The following is a 9,203-nucleotide window of genomic DNA, read 5'->3' on the forward strand; positions in this document are numbered from 1 at the left end:
GGATAAGCTGTCAGAACTACGGTTCGAGTTAGTCCTTACTGCGAATGGCCACCATTAATCCACCTTTGCCCAAACTACTCCTGATGTCCTCTGGTAGCCTCAACGTATGCTGCGAGCGTCTTTTCTAAACTATTCCTGTGGGTTACCAGCAGCACATACATAATATTTGAAAAAGCTTGTTCAAGAAAATTACTTTAGTTCAGATCAGAGATACTAAAACATGAAAGGAGTCAGCCAACGTAAGAAAGACAGACGGTAAAGTCTAACATGAAAGTGTATTATAGCAGGTATTAGATAACTGAACGTGAAATTCACACACTTCATTCCCCGTCGACTGAAAGCAATGGTGTATTTACATCTAAGGATATTTGAGAACTAGTGACTGTTAACTGAATTTAAATACATGAAACTGCAAGCAGTCACTTCTTTGAATAGTTATTTATTATTTCATGAACCGGTTTTCTAATCTTTTCTGGCTCATCTTCAGGTCGTTTTCTGGAAGATATGCCAGAAACTGTGATGTATCTTCCAGAAAACCATCTGAAGATGAACCAGAAAAGGTTCGAAAACCGGTTCATGGAATAATAAATAACTATTTAAAAAGAGTTGGCTTACGCAGTCGTCAGAAAATGAGCAAAGCTCGAGTTGGACAAACATGGGGCTGGAGGTTTGTCTGCATTCACCTGAACAGGTTTAAGGAAAGCACGGAAAAAGTAATTATGGTCGACGTGACGGAAATTGGAACCCTTCTCTCCCGAACGCAAGTCCAGTGTTTTCGTACTTTTCTAGTTTATAATAATGATGGCACTGAAACCCAACAAAATGAGTAAAGGATTTCCTAGCAACCTTAACGACATAACATTTGAATTATTCATTAAGCACTGTGCGTAGATTTGTAACGGTTCATTAATGGGTGTAATGACTGAGCCCCGCTCAGGAATCTGTCGACAAAAAACAGACGTTCTTTTTTTAAAGGACGTCATATTCATGGTTGACTGTACAGTTATTTATTTCACAATTGGAGTTTCGTTCTTTTGACTATTTTCAAGCTGTTGGCTGTGTCAAAAATGGTTCAAATGGCTCTGAGCGCTATGGGACTTAACATCTGTGGTCATCAGTCCCCTAGAACTTAGAACGACTTAAACCTAACTAACCTAAGGACATCACACACATCCATGCCCGAGGCAGGATTCGAACCTGCGACCGTAGCAGTCGCGCAGTTCCGGACTGAGCGCCTAGAACCGCGAGACCACCGCGGCCGGCTTGGCTGTGTCGCTGGCGAGCATTCTGCACCTTCTATAGTTTTTCATCACTTGCATTTTATAAGCAAAAAACGTAAAAATGTGTGAGCACTCAAGTCAGTTTGAGACCTTTTGAAGAGATAACATATTTATTTTTACACTACTCTCTACTAAATAAATTTTCCTATCCTGTCGTCTTGCATCTTACGACTGTATCATCACCAAGAAAGCTGTACGTTGTCAACAGATGTAAAAAGATGTTATGATATGAAGCTTACAACTGTTATGGCTGGAACGTACTCTCTCTGATTAGTGCACACACAGTCTGACTTCTGAAAGTATTTTCGCGCCAACGGGCTTAGTTCATATGTAAACAGTGTGTCAGAACACTGATTTGTGGCCGCTGTGGTCTAGCGGTTCTAGGCACTCAGTCCGGAACCGCGCGACTGCTACGGTCGCAGGTTCGAATCCTGCCTCGGGCATGGATGTGTGTGATGTCCTTGGGTTAGTTAGGTTTAAGTAGTTCTAAGTTCTAGGGGACTGATGACCACAGATGTTAAGTCCCATAGTGCTCCGAGCCAGCCACTGATTTGTAGCGGTTTATGTGAAGGATGTTAACATTGGTAGCATTTCACGTAATTTACATCATTTCACGATGCACAGAGCTTCGCACTCCTCTGATATTACCGTATTACTACAGCGAAAAGGCTTATTTAGATGATCCCATGTATACTTCTCGGAGGATTTTAATGTCCGACATGAGCTGAAGCAAACTGTAAGTGTAAACATAGGCTTCCGCGGCCGTTGTTACAGTCAATAAAATTCTTAGCAATACACCCTGAGGAAGGCGCCTTGCAGCAGTCGCCGAAACGTCGGATGACAATGCGGCCTCAAACCACGAAGAATTTTATTGACTTGACCAAAATCTAAGTGATATATTATTTTCGTCATTTTTGTAACGTACTATCGTCTACATTGCATCTTTATGCAACACTGTATATACTCTCTGAGCTTCATTTTTGTATGTTTTTAACTTTTGCTGTATCACTTGAAAATGGTTCAATATCCGAAACTGCAACTGATAACTAAATAATTTCTAAAGTCAACGATGGCCTTCAAAAAATTCGAAATGACGGTGAACCGCGACGATGAGAAGTTAATCAGAGGTCGTTTTGTGTAATGATACATGGCGTTCTCAATTTTTGTCGTCTAAAAGGCAAACATTTTCAAACAAAAAAGTAGTCAGTAGTTTCGTAAATATAATTCGTTTATTAAGCTGAGGAACCGTGGTGATCCAGCACGTACAGAGCTGGACATCGGCCCTGTGGTCCCGGCTTCAATCCCCCCCAACAGCGGCCCCAGATTTACCAGCCTCAAACTGAGTGCCCGGTTCACTCCGATAGTTTCGCGGTCAACGTGGTAGATTACTGACCGGGTCGGAGATTTTCTCCGCTTCGAGAGAGGATGTTGTGATTTATTCAAGTTCGTATCGTCTTAACTGACATTCCAACGTTGAGATGGCTGGTGGTTGTATGGACACGTCCCGAAAGCCAATAAATTGGCCACCCTACCCCTCGTAGCGCCGAGGCGAACGAAAGGTTGCACGCTGCCTGCAGGCAAGACAGGAGCCCGTTCACAGGATGAGCGCCAAGGGCTTGACCTTTTATTTATGAACAAGTGGACAGAAAAAATTTCCACAGGCTATTTCCTCTTCATTCTTCCAGAGTTTCTTTAGTTTATGTGTGGTATTTTGATTTTCTAGAAGCAACTATTAATGTTCGCACTTGAAGTTTGGAATTCCGGTAGGCACTCAGACACGAAACATTACGTACGAATTATCATCAATACGCCATTAGGAATAAAATTCCTTTGTAGTGATTATAGTCTTTCTTTTTACTTCCCACGGATTCCGTAAGTCTCGTCAGCATCTACCTTGACAACTTCATCACAAAACAGTGGCTGACGTCCGTTGGTTATTAACAGCCGCATCGCGCGGGTATCCGCTGTTCTGTTCCTTGCCGGCTTTCGTTCCCAAGAACGCTAATTAATGGAAGGCTTTTTGCGAGCTCGAGAGACATGAGCCGTCCAGGTGTACAGTGCGTCCCGTCTGTGCGGTCTGAGTACCGCCTGACCTCGCAGGAGGCGGCGCGGCTCCGCCGCCTGCGCTCGCATCCTGAATGCGGGGCACCAGCTGCCCCGACAACTTTTTGACGCAACTGCGAAAGTTGTAAATTACTTCGCACTGCTGCGGTTTACCTAACGTCCTAGTATGGTTACGTCAGGCTGTTGTGCGCTTTTCTACGCGAGGCCGTGCTCAGTTTTAGTTTTGGCGCTGGATTCGTTTATGTAGTTGTTCTGAGCGTCTCCGCCAACGAGGGTACTTCTGCCAGTACTGGGTACATCTGATTTGCCATATTTGTGCGTCTTACGGAGTTCTTTCTGACTTAATTTTCCTCTCTTGGACCTAGGCGTACTGAAAGTCTGATCATCTTGAGGTCTCATCAGCTACTGAGATATTAATGGGACTATCGTGATCTGCTTAACGCTACACGCAGCTACCATCGCAAAGCAGCTCGATTTCCCCTACGATTGCTGCAACGGTTTTTCTGCTGCTTCTCACATCCAGGGTTTCGCCGACGGAATATTCCCTACTCTTTTTCCTTTTCTTCCCGCAATCCATTCATTATTGCCTTCACGAACGCGACTTACCGGGCCGGTATGCGAATATCTTACGAGCAATGAAGTGAAATGAATTAAGAATTCTAGTCTTGTTTTATTTTATTGTATTTTTATTTTTTCACTAGCTGCAGTGCACTATACAGTGCACTACGTTGCCCAGGATGTTTAATATCTGCCACACAAAGTGATTGGCCATGTGTCTTGTTGATACTCAAAGCGAATGCAGGCCGGTGGTAAACTGCAATCGTTTCAAATCGAAGGACTTATTCAAATCACTGGGTATCAACGAAATGCGAGGAACGAGTACTTCTTGACCTGCGGCGTACACCGTGATGATGGTAGCCTTTGTTACGTTCGGCAATAAGTTCTTCACAGGCAGTCTTTTTCCGTTGCCAAGGTAACAATGGCAACTAATCAATAAATAAGAGTTCGCAATCATGTTTATGTCAAATTCTCGAGCTTTCGCGTGTCCCGCGATCTAATTTCTATTACCAAGATGGGTGCTGCCTCTGTAATTTATTTACGCGATAGGAATTACATTCAGTTTATCATGAAATATTTCGTTTGTTAGGCATTGAATTTTTCATTAATTTTGTTCTTTGTTTCATATGAATGTTGAATTTTGAAGTAAATCGGCCAAGGATTTTGAAGTAAATCGGTCAAGTACTTTTCGAGATGTTTGGTAACAACGTTTCTCCTTCATATAGGGTGAACATTGTAACGTCCCTTTAGAAAAATTTATAAATGACAGTGCTGGAAAACCTCTTACGTTATTTGATTTTCAAACAGCTGAGCAAAACTGAACGCACTCAGACATTTCTCTCTTTACTTATTCTGATCGACACTAAACTGACACACAATATTTTTTTTTAGCGCAACGCAATCTCACTATCAATAATCCCTACAAAAGACTGGCCCTGACTAACAACAATCTATACCTTACATGAATCACTTACCTCACTAAAATCTTCGTTACTCGAACTACTGCAATACAGCGAGCGCCATTACTGCCATCTAAATAAAAAATTCTAACTACTGAAGGCACTAACTACTGATAGGCATAGTTAGTAAATGAAAGATTTTGATAGAGAAAAAACAATGTATTTACCTTAATAGTGTTCAAAAGTCATAATATATTACATCAGTTCATGAAATCCAGTATTACAACTCAAAACTCCGCCATCTCTCTCCCCACATCCACCACTGCTGGCGGCTCACCTCCAACTGCGCAACGCTACGCGCTGTTCACATCCAAATGCCCAACACTACGATAGCGAATATTCCAACAATGCCAACCAGCCACAGACTGCACACAGCACAACCAGTGATTTTCATACAGACCGCTACGTGACGTTACCTAAAGCCTGAAATAAGTTCTGCAGTAATTTTTACGAAGAATTAGACGGTGTTCAGGAAAGATAGATTAGACAGAATTGGTGGTGGAGTGTTTGTGTCTATCAGTAGTGGTTTATCTTGTAGTGAAGTGCCGGCCGGAGTGGCCGTGCGGTTCTAGGCGCTACAGTCTGGAACCGCGTGACCGCTACGGTCGTAGGTTCGAATCCTGCCTCGGGCATGGATGTGTGTGATGTCCTTAGGTTAGTTAGGTTTAAGTAGTTCTAAGTTCTAGGGGACTGATGACCACAGCAGTTAAGTCCCATAGTGCTCAGAACCATTTGAACCATTTATTTGTAGTGAAGTCGAAGTAGATACTCCGTGCAAATTGGTATGGGTGGAGGTTATACTTAACAGCCGAACTAAGTTAATAATTGGCTCCTTCTACCGACCCCCAGACTCCGATGATATAGTTGCTGAACAGTTCAGAGAAAATTTGAGTCTCGTAACAAATAAATATCCCACTCATAAGGTTATAGTTGGTGGGGACTTCAACCTTCCATCGATATGTTGGCAAAAATACTTGTTCAAAACCGGTGGTAGGCAGAAAACATCTTCCGAGATTGTCCTAAATGCTTTCTCCGAAAATTATTTCGAGCAGTTAGTCCACGAACCCACTCGAATTGTAAATGGTTGCGAAAACACACTTGACCTCTTAGCCACAAACAATTCATAAACTAATAGAGAGCATCATGACTGATACAGGGATTAGTGATCACAAGGTCGTTGTAGCTAGGTTCAATACCGTTTCTTCCAAATCCACCAGAAACAAACGCGAAATAATTTTATTTAAAAAAGCGGATAAAGTGTCACTAGAAGCCTTCCTAAGAGACAATCTCCATTGCTTCCGAACTGACTATGCAAATGTAGACGAGGTGTGGCTCAAATTCAAAGATATAGTAGCAACAGCAATTGAGAGATTCATACCTCATAAATTGGTAAGAGATGGAACTGATCCCTCGTGGTACACAAAACAGGTCCGAACGCTGTTGCAGAGGCAACGGAAAAAGCATGCGAAGTCCAAAAGAACGCGAAATCCCGAAGATTGGCTAAAATTTACAGACGCGCGAAATTTGCCACGGGCTTCAATGCGAGATGCCTTTAATAAGTTCCACAACGAAACATTGTCTCGAAATTTGGTAGAAAATCCGAAGAAATTCTGGTCGTATGTAAAGTACACAAGCGGCAAGACGCAGTCAATACCTTCGCTGCGCAGTGCCGATGGTACTGTTACCGACGACTGTGCCGCTAAAGCGGAGTTATTGAATGCAGTTTTCCGAAATTCCTTCACGAGGGAAGACGAATGGAATATTCCAGAATTTGAAACGCGAACAGCTGCTAGCATGAGTTTTTTAGAAGTAGATACCTTAGGGGTTGCGAAGCAACTCAAATCGCTTGATACGGGCAAGTCACCAGGTCCAGATTGTATACCGATTAGGTTCCTTTGAGATTACGCTGATACAATAGCTCCCTACTTAGCAATCATATACAACCGCTCGCTCACCGATAGATCTGTACCTACAGATTGGAAAATTGCGCAGGTCGCACCAGTGTTTAAGAAGGGTAGTAGGAGTAATCCATCGAACTACAGACCTATATCACTGATGTCGGTTTGCAGTAGGGTTTTGGAGCATATACTGTATTCAAACATTATGAATCACCTCAAAAAGAACGATCTATTGATACGTAATCAGCATGGTTTCAGAAAACATCGTTCTTGTGCAACGCAGCTAGCTCTTTATTCCCACGAAGTAATGACCGCTATCGACGGGGGATCTCAAGTTGATTCCGTATTTCTAGATTTCCGGAAAGCTTTTGACACCGTCCCTCACAAGTGACTTCTAATCAGCCTATGGGGTATCGTCTCAGTTGTGCGACTGGATTCCTGATTTCCTGTCAGGAAGGTCGCAGTTCGTAGTAATAGACGGCAAATCATCGAGTGAAACTGAAGTGATATCTGGTGTTCCCCAGGGAAGCGTCCTGGGACCTCTGCTGTTCCTGATCTATATAATTGACCTGGGTGACAATCTGAGCAGTTCTGTTAGGTTGTTCGCAGATGATGCTGTAATTTACCGTCTAGTAAGGTCATCCGAAGACCAGTATCAGTTGCAAAGCGATTTAGAAAAGATTGCTGTATGGTGTGGCAGGTGGCAGTGTGAGGTGATTCACATGAGTTCCAAAAGAAATCCGTTGGAATTCGATTACTCGATAAATAGTACAATAGTACAGCTTACACTACACTCGTTCGTCCTCTGTTAGAATATTGCTGCGCGGTGTGGGATCCTTACCAGGTGGGACTGACGGAGGACATCGAAAGGGTGCAAAAAAGGGCAGCTCGTTTTGTATTATCACGTAATAGGGGAGAGAGTGTGGCAGATATGATACGCGAGTTGGGATGGAAGTCATTAAAACAAAGACGTTTTTCGTCGCGGCGAAATCTATTTACGAAATTTCAGTCACCAACTTTCTCTTCCGAATGCGAAAATATTTTGTTGAGCCCAACCTACATAGGTAAGAATGATCATCAAAATAAAATAAGAGAAATCAGAGCTCGAACAGAAAGGTTTAGGTGTTCTTTTTCCCGCGCGCTGTTCGGGAGTGGAATGGTAGGGATATAGTATGATTGTGGTTCGATGAACCCTCTGCCAAGCTGAATTGTAGAGTTATTATGTAGATGCAGATGTAGATGTACCAACATAAAAACCGACAAACTACACGGACGGTTTCCTGACTGGCAATAAAGGAAAAAGGCTCTATGAACATGTGTCTGGAAATGCATCGTTTGCGACGGTAGATGGCGCTGACGAATAAAAGTTCCTCTGACCGCTTGGCTAGTGTTCCTTGTGTGTTTCAAGTTCTGTGATTCACACATTGTACTGTAAACAGAAGCACGGCCCGGTGTCCTTGTCGAGAATAAGCCGAGATGGTGTTTGTGTACGGCCAAGCAGATGGAAACTATCGAGATGTAGCGCGACTATACTAAAAGAGGTACCCTCGCAGACGCCCAACCACATCACACAACATTTCAAACCCTTTTTGTTGTTTGTGTGATTACGGGTCCTTTCCGACAGACGAACATGCAGGGAGGCGGCGGACTGTACGTACACCAGATTTGGAGGACCGGGTTCTACAAGATATTGAGACGAAGTGTAGTACGGGCTCCAGACAAGTAGCCCGCCAGCATGGTGCAAGCCAAAGTACGGTTACGTGTATCCTGCATGACAACCGCTAAATCCCTATCACCAGCAAAGAGTGCAAGGATTATCACCAGCGAATTTCCCTCTACGGGGAGGATTTTGTCTATGGTTTTTGCTCCAGACCATAACAATTATGGGATTTCTGTAATCAGTCCTCCTTACCGATGAAGAAACCTTTACCAGAACTGGCATCATCAGTCTGTGTAATCGTCATCTGTGGGCTACAGAAAATCCTCGATGAGTGGCTGAGACGTCTCATCGGCATCGTTTTAGCATCAGTGTGTAGGCAGGAATTTTTGGCGACGACGTACTTGGACCGGTTATTATTCCACAACGACTCGACAGAGGAACGTACGTGAGCTTCCTGGGGAATACTCTGCCTGGGCTGCTTGAGAATGTGCCTTTGGCAGTACCACAGGTTATGTGGTTTCTGGATGACGGAGCGCCACCTCACACCCGCATTAACTTCGCCGACACCTCAACAACGTCTTCCCCGGAAGCGGTGGCCCTGTAGGATGGCTTGCTAGGTCACCGGACTTAACCTCTCTGGATTTTTACCTCTGGGGGCATCTGAAATGCGCCGTGTATGAACCAGTTTCTGATGTGCAGACCCTTAAAACAGCGTGTTCAAGAAGTCTGTGACTCTATTCGGTGAGAGGCCGGAGGCTGCGAAGGAGTGTGGCATTCCCTGTAT

This window comes from Schistocerca serialis, chromosome 4 (assembly GCF_023864345.2).
Source record: "Schistocerca serialis cubense isolate TAMUIC-IGC-003099 chromosome 4, iqSchSeri2.2, whole genome shotgun sequence".
NCBI classification, from domain to species: Eukaryota; Metazoa; Arthropoda; class Insecta; order Orthoptera; family Acrididae; genus Schistocerca; species Schistocerca serialis.